At 37.9% G+C, this 13,133-nt stretch overlaps 1 non-coding gene across 1 annotated transcript; it reads left to right on the top strand.

The window, feature by feature from the left end:
- The first annotated feature begins 4,808 nt into the window (after positions 1-4,808).
- trnaq-cug lies at positions 4,809-4,880 on the top strand. Its single transcript has one exon. It is a non-coding gene; the product is annotated as a tRNA-Gln (tRNA).
- Positions 4,881-13,133: the final 8,253 nt, after the last annotated feature.

Here is a 13,133-nt window from a genome sequence, read left to right as displayed (position 1 = left end):
TTTGTGAATAAAATCCTAACAACGACGTGTCAAAATATTCTCCAAAGATTCCTAGTTTCTGCATATACTGTATATAACATATCATATAACAGTATATAACACAGTATGCATCATCACGATACCAGTACATTGGCGTGTTATCTAATATACTACTTAAATTTCAAACACAGTATTAAAACGACAACCACAACAATGAAAAACACAGAATTTTTTTAAATTACATTTTCTCTATTGCCAATACAAGACTTCATATACAACAATATATATCGTACTAATGCTAAACTCAATAATCATACCAGACCACCATCTAACTCTCGATTACTGCAGCTCTGATAGCTATATTTATACCCCCATTCTAATATGCTGTTGTTTCTGTAGTAACAACTAGAAAAGGGACAATTGTGGTGGAAGATTGTTTTGAAATTATGTTGTGATGAGAGTAAAAAGTATGTGAGTAAAGATACAGTCAAGATCTTTTTATTAGGCCAAAACTGCATGTTAAATTGAGTAAAGAATAAAATGATTCGCTGATTTGTTCTGAGTGTGTATGTTGTTTGTCTTTCTCTGGCATGGGTGCTTGAGAAGAGAGTCAAAAGTGTGTAAGTTAGCAAATATAGACTTCATCAGTTCACACTCATTTTCAGCATTAAAACATCTAGGCCTAAACTTCTTTCTGCACTATTTCATGCCAAGATCATTGATTTTATCAGTGTTTCTGGGCCCTGATTCAGTTCACAATCGACTCAAAGACGGGGAATGAAAATCCACATCCACCAGCTTCGCTCATCCTCCTCTCACTTCTCCCGCTCTTCATCAAACTATCAGTTCCCATTCCAGTCACGGTCAGACGGTCGTTCGTTAGATTAATTATAGGCACTCATCTGAATTATGATTAAAGGACTCGGCAGAAACCCAATTAGCATTGTTTGATTCTGGCAATCAATTAAGAGCTTTCTTTCATGGGGAGGGTTGAAACCTCATCAGTGGAATTAGGTCCAAAAATTACCAAACCAATTATATAATAAAAAAACTATTTTTTTTTTACAATACTAAATGGAATGTGCAGATCATATAGATTGTGGTAATCATCTTATCATTTCAGTTTTTTCATGTCAGCTTCAGAGATATGCCTCATGTTAGAGCACTTCCCAAAAATGATAGAGGTTTGTACTAAGTAGGAGAAAGTATCTCATAGATTATTGACACCGATGAATATAAACTGAATCTGAATAAAATGCTTCTTCAAACACAAACTCTTTCATTTAAGTTTATTCAGCTTCAGGTAATCCAAAGAAGAGTAGAAGTGCCTTTTTGAATCAGCTGTACTTGTAAAATTAGGTTGTGAAATTTGTTACACTTTGCTTCATTTTTCTCGTTCTTTAATTTGTTCTGTGTTTTGTGATGAACAGAAAAACCCTTCAGATGATTCTGTGGCTGGATCAGACTGAATTATTTGGCCAAAGGTAAACATTGCTATCCCTGCATTAAGTACACACAGTATACTGAATCAAAATTAAATAGAAATGTTTTTAGGCTACTTTATATCCTTAGCTCTGCTTTTGGTTAGATTTGGTTGTGGGATAGCTGCATGGACTGGCAAAAGGATAATTCAATTTGTAATCAGATTCCGGTGACATTGTCATCAAAACTGAGAAGAGATTTACAAATTCTGTACAGATTACAATGGACAAGGTTTAAATGATTTAAGAAAATAACAAGAAATTTAGTTGAATAAATAACAAAATGGAATAAATCAGTGATGATTTCCCTCACTGATGTTACTGTGAACAGAGAGCAGAGAAGTAAAGAGACGATAATGTTTAAACCTCAGGTCATGATACAGACTGATGGGAGGATAATGCCGATAATCAAAACAAAATCTTTTTTCCTCTGATAAATTTGTTTAAGCAACACTGCACAAGCATGAAGCAAGGTTATATCGAATATCAGCATGGCTATGACTCGGCTGTAGTATTCTGTAGAATGGCGCATTTGCAAGAATGATATTGCTTTTATGTTACTATATATAAAAAGTAATAAATAATTGAGTATCTGACATTTCAGACACAGTATGAATATGGCCAAATGTTCTGTTTATTTTTGCTCCACTAACAGAAATAAGAATACCCACCTAGCTAGCTCAATTTGATTTGTACATTCCTGTACAAGGGGTATTGGGTGAATTTGGCATCCCTTCTTCTTCCTTTTCATCTTAATTTTTGCTGAGTCATATATTTATTGTTTGGCATATCTGTAGATGTAGTAACTGTTTCAGACGACTGCTGTTAGAAGTGAAAATTTATGTGATGAACTCAGACAAACAGAATGATAACAAAATGGAATTTCCCAGTGCCTATGCTAAATATACATGCTCATGAAACTCCATTCATAGTCTATCAGATTATTGAACCAGAACAAAATGTTTAAGATAATACATAGTTATAGATATAGATAATACATATATAGCATAATAGTTAATTCTAGCACTGTGCTTCTGAATCCGTGAAGCGGGACGTGTGGATTAATTTTTATAACAGCCTTTCTGACATAATTGACAGATGCATATTAATGCTCCCACTCTAGCACATTATTGTTTCTATAGCAACAGTATGTTTACAGGGACTTGTATGACCAATGCTCCATGTAGATCAATTTCCTGCCACTATGAGAAGGTTTTTAGGACAGAGGATTGTGCGCTTACTGTCTTCTCAGTAATTCTCAGTTGTCAGGCTAATGCTAATACAGCTGCATAGTCTGTTTCTGCAAGTTTGATCAGACACATGCATACATGCATTTTGTAGGGCTCTGGAAGTGCTCCTCACGTTCCTCCCCACACAAATGGGCAGATACTTGTCCTTGAGCTGGGTTGTTGAGCTTCTGTGGCCCTGTCCAGCTCTAATATCTCTTCCAGGCTCTTGAAACTGTTCCAGGAGGAGTTGGACTACATGTCCAACTTAACAGGGTTGCTGCCTCATGCTACAAGTAGTGACAAGGACCCTAACCAAACACAAACACGTATCAGTCAGGAAGAATAAGCAGACAGAAAATGTCTGTAGCCACTATTTCACTATTATGTAGGGGGTGGTTTTGCTGTTGCTTTTTCAGGTTACCTGTTGTCACTTTCATTTAAACCAAAGCTGGTCAAACTTATATCACTTATATTTCCTAACTGAAGAGACTGAAATCCCTGAAAATTAATTGATTTGGTTTTATACTGTCATGATTATGTGTTCCATTTTTGAGCAGTGTATTTTTTTCCTGCAGACTCAGAAGAGTATGTGTACCCTTCAGTGTTGTAATGTAATGAAGTACAAATACTTTGTTACTGTACTTAAGTAGAAATTTCATGTATCTGTACTTTAACCTTCGCTATTTAAATTTATGTCAACTTTCACTTTTACTCCACTACATTTCCTAGATAAAATGTATACTTTTACTCCGCTATATTTCCACTAAGCATCTTTGTTACTCGTTACTACAAAATAAAATCAGCAGACTGCAATAAGGGAGGTTTGGCGAATCACTGCTCCTAGATTGCATTACGCAGCTCCGCACGCTCTATTTTAGCGTAATGTTGCCAAAAGGAGGCAGAACACAACTGAAACCGCCATGGGAAACCGTAGACCAGGGGTGTCCAACCAGTCAGAGACCAAGAGCCACATTTTTTACTGTGTTACCGCAAAGACCCACATCATACACATGGGCACACATGACCTTTTTTTTCAATGCCATTTTGAGAGCGAACGTGACACAAATTGTTTACTCAAATGATCTTGCTTCTACTGGGAAACTTTGAGGTATTTTTATCCCACTCACATGCGTGTTTGACGAAAATACCGTATTGAACTCAAGCGAAGCGAACACGAACAATAAAAAGACAAAATACAAACTTCGATATGAACGTAAAAGCCGCATGAAACCGAGCAAAGAGCCGCATGCGGCTCGGGAGCCACAGGTTGGCCACCCCTGTCGTAGACGACCACCCCGACGATAATGGTAAACAGGGTGCAAGAAGATAACGTTATACACTGGTGGCCGTATTTGCAAGAAATGTTTCTGTACATTGGAATGAAAGATTCTTACTCCCGGATGAAGTGCCTCTTATGCCTAAGAAAATCACTGGAATTTTACTTTTTACTTTTACTTCAAATACTTAAGTACATTAAATATTGTATCAGAAAATTACTTTTGATACTTAAGTACAGTATATATCAGATACTTTAAGACTTTTACTTGAGTATTATTCTAAAAAGCAACTTTCATTTCTACCAAAGACTTTTTCTAATACGATACTTGTACTTTTACTCGAGTATTGCTTTCTAGTACTTTATACAACACTGGTACCCTTATTCATGTAGACATATCAACGTACAAGGACTCATCACTCTTGAGAAAGCATGTTGCAGTAATTTGTCTCTATAATGACGTTAACTGCTAATCTTCTTCCCGCCCTGATGCTCAGCAGCTACCTCCCACCCACAAAGGAGGAAATGTCCTGGACCTGGTTTTCACTCATCCTTCCCCAGCATCAGACATGACTGCTACCCCACTTCAAACCTCCTGCTTCTTTTTACCATGAGAAGATTAAGAAAATCTGCAGGACCTTCACTTCTGCCCCAACTGCACCTACATCTCACAGTCAGCATTCCCCGACTCTTTTGTTGTCTCATTTTTCAACTGTAGCAGCAGAAGAGATTTTACAACTCATCCGGTTTTGCAATCCTACCACCTGCCCTCTGGATCCACTCCCTTCCACTATGCTCCAGACTATCTCGCAAGGCTTCCTGCCCTTCATCACCATAATCAGTGGTTCCGTGGTGTAATGGTTAGCACTCTGGACTCTGAATCCAGTGATCCGAGTTCAAATCTCGGTGGGACCTTCTAGAGCTTGCAGATGAGATGTGTTTCCTGTTGTGTTGCAACAATATTTCATGTGTACCTCAGATTTACAAGGTGACATCATGGTTTTGTGGTATGTGGCAGCTCAGTGGTTAAGGTGTTTAACTACTGATCGGAAGGTCATTGGTTCGAATCCCATGTCCACCAAGTTGCCACTGCAGGGCCCCTGAGCAAGGCCCTTAACTCTCAATTGCTCAGGTGTATAAACTGAAATAAGAAAATGTAAGTCACTCTGGAAGAGTGTCTGCTAAATGCTGTAAATGTAAAATAATCATGAATGGATCCCTAACATCTGGTCAGGTACCAACTACCTTTAAGAGAGCAAGGGTTATTCCCATCCTGAAGAAACCTGCTCTGGATCCATCAGACATCAGTAACTACAGACCGATATCACTTGTCTCTTTTCTTTCAAAAATTCTTGAACGCATTCTCAATAATCAATTGTCTGTCTATCTCTCACAAAACTACCTCCAAGACCCCAACCAGTCTGGCTCAACCAGTCTGACAGCACATTCGACAGAAACAGCCCCTTTGGTCTCTGAAAACTATATGCTGCTAGATCAGCCAAGCTGTCATCTGTCCTCATTCTCCTCGATCTTTCAGCAGCATTTGATACAGTCAACCACAAGACTCTTATCCACACTCAGAAATCCTGAAATTTGCAGATCAGCATGGGAATGGTGTGCTTCCTACCTGGAAGGTGACATCTGCTCCATGCAGACTCTCCACTGGTGTCTCACAGGGCTCAGTACTTGGCCCTCTCCTCTTCTCCCTGTATACTCACTCTCTTGGTAAAGTTATTTCCTCACACGGGTTCTCTTACCACTGCTCTTACCACAGTATTCTGATGATACTAAACTTATCTTCTCTTTCCCACCCTCAGATACCAAAGCTTCTGCTCGGATCTCAGAATGTCTGGCTTGTGGATGACGGCTCATCAGTTGAAGCTTAATCCCAGAAAAACTGAACTGCTGATCATCCCAGATGATTCATCCCCAGGTCATGATCTTGCAATATCCCAGCATAATGATCTGATCTCCTCTTAAGTCACAAACCTTGGGGTAACTATGGACAATTTGTCCTTTTCCTTGCATGTTGCTAATGTGACACGCTCATGTCGGTTCCTTCTCTACAACATTAAAAGGATTCGGCCATTTTTGTCCACACAGACTGCTTAGGTACTTGTTCAGTCTCTTGTCATCTCAAGACTTCAACCTGCCTATGTTCCACCCCGCTGATGCCCTCCCTCCACTAGCTTCCGGTAGCTGCACACGTCAGATTCAAAACACTCAACATTCAAAATAGATCTCAGCATCAAGTTAACCAATGTTTATTTTGTAATAGTCTGTATTTGTATTAATTTTTCAATTATTTTGTTTGAATAGTTTTTTTGTGGTTTGTTGCCATCATTATCATTGCAGCTTATTTAAAAAAATTAAAAAATTAAAAATTACATTATAAGCAATGTACTTCTGAGTAGATTTTTACATAGATTCTTAAGTGTTATTTTTTTCTACTCTGTTACTGAGTAATACTACTTTATTTGATTAGGGATTTTTCACCTTTTTACAGAAGGCTTGAAAACAACATTCCTTAATCAATGAGTCTGACACAGATGAGTCACAGTGTCGTGGCAGCCGACATTATCTAGTGTGAGTATGACCTTAGTCCAAGCTTAATTGGTCTTAACAGGTTTGTGAATAGGTAGAAGAGTAAGTCAACTTTTATTTTTTTTTCATTACTTTTAGCCAGAAATAAGTAGACAAAAAGAATGGTCTATGCTTATCTAATTTTTAATCTTATCATGTTTTTTTCTGTCCTTGAGATGATAGAAAATTTTGTAGCAATGCAAATGGTATTTGCTATATACTGTACATCAATAAACTACTCAATGCGTGATGAATGCTTATATTCTGAAAGGGATGTTGTCCTTGAGTGAAGGAAACCATTTTGACACTGCTGATGTACACGCTTCTGAAAAAAAAAGCATGGTGCTGAGCGTTTTCTAAATATTTCTTCAGACAAATGATTTTCTCTCACGTCCTCCTCCTTTTCTTGGATATCAGTTCCCTCATTGCTCATGTTCATAACAGAGATGTCACCATTTTTGGCATCTCGTTGATTGGTTTACTGTTTCTTGATTGGAAATTAATTAAAGCGATTAAAGCAGGAGTCCCAGTGGAGCTGAGCTTACAATGTGCACTCAGGAGGCCACCATCCTGACACCAAAGTAAAAAAGAACAAAAAGAAGTAAGAAGAAAGAGAGAAAGAGACACAGACAGGAGGACTTTAAAATTCACGCTACCTTCTCTGACCAATCAAGTCTTTATGCTAACCAAATCTTAATAAACCCGTGGGAAGGTGAAGGAGATATAATTATCAAATATAAACGAGTTTGTGAAGAATTGTTACATCTTTGGTTCTTCACTCTAAACTAAGCTTTTAATCTGGTTTGCTTAAAAAGTTCTGAGCTTGAACTCGTGCAATGTTGAACACCATCAAACTTGACTTTTCAACTCAAACAATGCTGGGCTTCCATAAAACCCTAACCCTTCGATTTGTCTCTTTTTTGTACAAAAAAATGACCTAAAATAACCTTAACAGGACAATGAACTGGGCAACAGCTCCTCTATTTATGAGCTTGCCGACACTTCAGTTGGTTTCCAGACCTTTCTTTGGACTTCCCCTCATTACCCTGGCTATAAAAAAGGGGGTTATATGAAAACTATTTGGGTGGTATTTGTGATTGTGTGTGTCAGTACTAGGGGGGGCTAAGTTTGGTTTCCATAGCAATGTGACCCAAAGTGCTCACAGTAACCTAATTGGTATGCGTCTCCTGACCACCCTTATTGAAGCCAAGCTAATCACAGGTCTCTGTTCCTAATGAAGAACGCTACTAGAAAAATGTTCTGCCTAACGGGTTTTTTCCTCCACTACCATAACACCCCCCACCCCCCGCTACTTCTCATTCGTACTTTCTTTCTTTATGCCCCAGCAGTGGCCTGCTTACCCACAATGCACCAATGTGATTAAAAGGACTTATCTGAATACATTGGAATGGCTGGAGGAGTGGCTAAGTAAGTGATGGTCCAGTAGTTGGGTTTAGTTCCACAGGATCACTCCACCTGCATTAAAGGAGGTGTTCACAAGAGAACAAGAAAAAGAGGTGTTCTAATGAGAGCTTCTGAGACTCAAATACCAGCAGTCGGTTGGAAATATTTAGACTAAAATACTGTAAAGTTCATGACATAAACCAAAAAAGTAAATATCTAAATAATAATTGATTAAAAATAAAAAAAAAAGAATTTTCCAGACCTTTTCTGAAGGATACTGCATTCTCAGCACCAGCTCACCTGCTTATGCTGTACCACAGGGCAGAGGAACACACTTGAAGGAAAGTGCTATTTGCCCTCTTCCACATACAGTCTAGGAGCCAATGTCCACAACTGGCTAGGTCTGGGGTATAGTCTCCTCCAGAAAGGGCTGGTGTAGGTGCAGGTTTTCATAATAAGCAAATAGAAGCCACTCCTGAGTTTATAGAAAGCCAGAATCAGCTTAAACCTGTGGAATCAAGTGTGTCACCTGCTTAATTGGAATGAAAACCTGCACCCTCACTGGCCCTGCACAGATAAGATTGTACACTCCTGGGCTAGTGTCACAATGATTGACAGGTCAGAGACAGAACATCATGCATCCCACATGGCCAATTTTATTTCCTTGACTCCTGGCCACAGATGGCAGTAGCATCATAAAGATTTAAACTTGTGATTTGTCAGCAATTTTCTGCTTCACCACTTGTTAGGGCCTCTTGCATATTTTTACACTATAAAATAAATAAGATAAGATAAGATATCTTTATTCATCTCACAAAGGGGAAATTTCTCTGTTATAGCAGCAAAAATATATAAAAATGTTTTATTACATGTTTTATTCGCAACATGTGTCAAATTTCTGAGTTATACACTGTTATGAAACTGAGAAGCACAAAAATGGTTACTAAAACCGTTTCTAGTTTTAATAACAAATAAAACATGACAGAACATGTTACAGGAAAGGGGTCTGTGTGATATATCAAACCAACCTAAAGTTACAAAATGTTTTAATTCTTCTTATACTACAGTAGTTTCCTAATAATTACATTTTATATTAATAAATGCATACTTGACCCTACTTCTTTTCCCACAACATTAATCACATACACCTACCCATTATTACTTATTTTATAGAAGCTGTATTGTGTCCTTCCCTCACCTCAACTTATTTCTCTTTTTATTTAATAAGACTACAATGCAGCTTGTCATGTTACTGAGAAACCATAAACCCCTCTGTCCTAAAGGCACTCCTTTTCTTCTATGCATTTCACACCACTTTAATGAGCTTCTCCCATCCAGGCCAAGCTGCGAGGTCTAATTGATAAATGCTTTTAATAATTCCTAATTAACACAAGTACAATAATAATTGGCTTGCTAATCTGCTGGAATAATTAGCGGTGTAGCGAGTGGTAATGCTGTGCGCCCGAATGATCACCGTGGGGTTCCTAATGTTGACTGGCCACTCGAGGGGGGCTCCTGTGGTGGGGACAGAGGCATCTTTTGTCGGCTAGGAGATTGTGGGTGGCCCCATGTTTTTTGGCCTGGAGGTTTTTTGTGTCGTGCTAGTAATTGAGTCGCTAACTAGCTTGTGAATAGAAGTAGTGTGTTGAGGCTTTAGCCACAGAGGCCATCGGTGGAGACACCTGCTCAGTTACCTCAGCATCTAAAGAAACAAAATGAGAAACTGTGTGGATCTGTTTAAGAATGCAAATCTGAAAAAAGTTTGTAATTCTGCCATGGTTTATTGAGTTTAATTGGGATCAATTGGTTTAACGGCATATTAAGTTTAATGGATGAGGAAAGGATCTGAATGTAACAAAAGTGAGGGGAAAAATGTTTCTGATGTCTGATGGTGATAACCTTGTGTTCTGGCCAACAAGCAAATCTGTTTTGACATTTATACCATGTGACATGTTAAGACTACATGCTTTCAAATTGAAGCCTTGTTGATGTCATTGTGTTTTGGATTTCCATTTAGACTCTTTTATGCTGTCTGAAAATTAACTCTGCATTTTTTACAATCTTGTTACAGTGCACCAGGTCACATCTGGGCACATCCTGCTTCATCCTTTGCAAAAAAAATACCCTTGTCTTTTATACTGTATATTACTCAGTTGCCAGAACTCAGTGTAAGAATTCCCTTTAGTCAGGCTAGGAAATCTCTGGTGCCCTCTAATTATTCTCTAACATGGTAAATTGGTGGAAAATTAGCTGCTAATAATCCCTTAATTCGTGCCCTGCTAATGGCCTGTTATCCTAAATTGTTATGTTAATTGAGGTTTCATCATAAGTGGGGATTGATCATGCTGTCATAGGTTAATACAGGTTTTTTCTCCTTAGCCTTTTTCTGGCAGTTTAATGCTGTTAATAAAATTCAGTTACCATCAAATGTTACACCCACAATACATCAGTCTTGCTGATGTACTTTACATTATCCCATGGCCCTGCTATTTTTATTTGACGGGTTAAAATCCTTAAAATCTCCTAAAAGTGATAGTAGATGTTTCATAGTCCTGCAGAAGAAATTCAAAGAATGTCATTGGATTTCTGCACACTTTGCAAAAGTGTAAAATTCACTGCAGCATTTTTTCAATCCTGTCTCTCAGAGGCTTTCACAGGTTTCTGATACTGCCAGGAGCATATCCGCCATGCCAAGGTTGACATGTCATCTACGTAGAGGGAAGGCCGTCTGTAAAATATGCTAACATATATAAAGATACGGTAGGTCCCCTGGCCTTTTGCTGACATTTACAGCTACCGGGCAAGGACATGGCCTTTTCTTTCTTTTCCTATTTTTCCCAACTAATCAGGTGGCTTGAATAGAGGCCAGATAAGGCTATTGTTTGCCTTGACAATGTCCTGATGGTGTGGCCCTGTGCAGATCATAGGCAAGGCTCCTCTTTTAAAAAGAGAAGAGCCGACAGAGAGAACTCATTACTTTACTGCCTCCACGTTAATTAGCTAACGGAAAAAAAGTGTTTTAGAATAGACAAGAAAAGAAAGAAAAAAAACCTTTGCTAACATCTGTGTTTTGGGGTGAGTGGGGTTTTTAAATGGTGTTATGGGCAAGTGTGTTGTAATTATCAGTTCTAATAGATTTTATGTAAAAGACACTTAGATTTAGTTGGGTTGTGATCCCAGCAATACATGCCTCATTTACACTGACTTACACACTGACCTTATTACCTACTTACCTTATTGCTAGCACATTTGGTTTGAATTAAATCAATTCTAATCAATGTTTGGGAAAATATTGACCTAAACATGGATACTTGAACAACACACTCAATTCATGTTCAATTTCTTTGGGTCCATTTTAAACTTTCCTATCCAACATTGACGACTGAATAGTAATAATACAAAGCTTGTCCTTCTGATAGAGTTTTCTTTTACTGTGATCATGTAGGGTCTGTTTTATTTATCGACTGTGTGCACTTTGCTTTAGTGGCATCACTATTCAGGCCACACAGTGCTGTGGTTTGATATATGAGGAATGAGACTGAGTGTGTGTGTGTGTGTGTGTGTGTGAGAGAGATCACAGGGGACGTCTGATGGTCTTATCAGTCTGCTTGCCTTTCTTCTCCCTCAGATCTAAATCATTCTATATGTTTGCTCCCTCCTCTATGGATTGGTGGCCTTAAATATCAAAGAAGATTTTGCCCGGTTTCACAGGCAAGAAGCATTTTCTAGGTCTTAAAATTATCATAGAGTCATAATGCTAAAGGACGTAGAATGATGATTGCTAATTTAGTCAATGAGTTGAACTGTACTAACACGGAGCAAAAAAATATAACATCATTGAACTAATTACTTTTTGGGGGTGGGGGGGTGGGGTGGATTTCCTGCAACACCTTCGTTAACTGAATAAGCACTTTTGTACGTCGCTCTGGAAAAGGGCATCTGCCAAATACTGTAGATGTAAATGCAAATGAATGGACGTACATTTAAAGATTCTGCCAGAAAGCTTAGTGGCAATATTAGTTTATTATTACAGTGCTGTATTTATTATTTATTAAACCCCATGGGATTTGAGAAATTTTGGATCTCATAAATCAATGCAAAATCACACAAACATTGCAATATTAGTGGAGCTTATAATTTCTCTTTATTACATCAGATTTTTTGTAGATTTGGGCCAATTAGTGTCATATGACACTATCACAACACTCAGCAACAGCTGGTTCACAGGACCTGTCTGGTTAGCAATAAAAACCTATTTATAATCGTGTTATGTAGGCATTATTTTCGAAACATATATCATTGTGATACGTCATGTATTTAACATTTATTGAAAGGGGCCATTGTCTGCATTTTGTAAAAGTCAGTAAATGTTTTCTTTTTAGAGTCTGTAGGATACTTTCTGGTACTTTCTATACACAGACAGACACAGTTTATAGCTGGTGTAACATACATGACAACAGAAACTTTTTATAACATTAACAGTATATTAACATTTATATTAACATATAAATGGTCAAAAAGTGTGATGTCATAACCAAACTAACAAATGAAATATTCCAATCAGCGTAAAATCAGGACATGAAGTGAGATATTCTGTTCTTTGTGAGATATTCTGTATTCCTTACAACAACAAACTACTTACATTATTTTAAAGACAGCTATGAATGTGTTGTGTTGATTGGAAATATTTAACACTAAATCTAATATCAAGCTAGTCTCACACAGTCAGCCTCAACATTCTCATCTTTGGTAATCCAGAGCCTTAAACAGGAACTCTATGTATAACTGTAATAACTGTAGAAGTCTTTCTTTCCCCATGTATATGGTATGTTGATTTCATAAAGCAAGTAATGTTTGTAGCAAGTCATCTCTTTCTTTGTGTCATGGACATTTTGCAATGTCTAAAGAGATTAGTATCATGCATCAAGTGTGCCTCTCTGGTGACTTTCTCAGGCACTGACAGGTTAATTTTTATTTTTCTTGTGTTTCCTCTTTTGTCCATGCCTGTCATATGAACTTCCCTCCTTCTTACTGTAGGAGGATGCTGGAGCATTGCCTGGAGTATTGAACTAAAAGTCCTCAATGGAGGGATTGGGCAAAAAAACACAAAGGGAAAACAAACCAATGGGAAAAAAATAGATCCCTTGTGCATCCCATGTGCCAATGTTAGCTTGAGAGAAG

The sequence above is a fragment of the Tachysurus fulvidraco genome, chromosome 18 (genome assembly GCF_022655615.1).
Source record: "Tachysurus fulvidraco isolate hzauxx_2018 chromosome 18, HZAU_PFXX_2.0, whole genome shotgun sequence".
NCBI classification, from domain to species: domain Eukaryota; kingdom Metazoa; phylum Chordata; class Actinopteri; order Siluriformes; family Bagridae; genus Tachysurus; species Tachysurus fulvidraco.
This window is presented reverse-complemented; position numbering and strand designations above follow the sequence as displayed.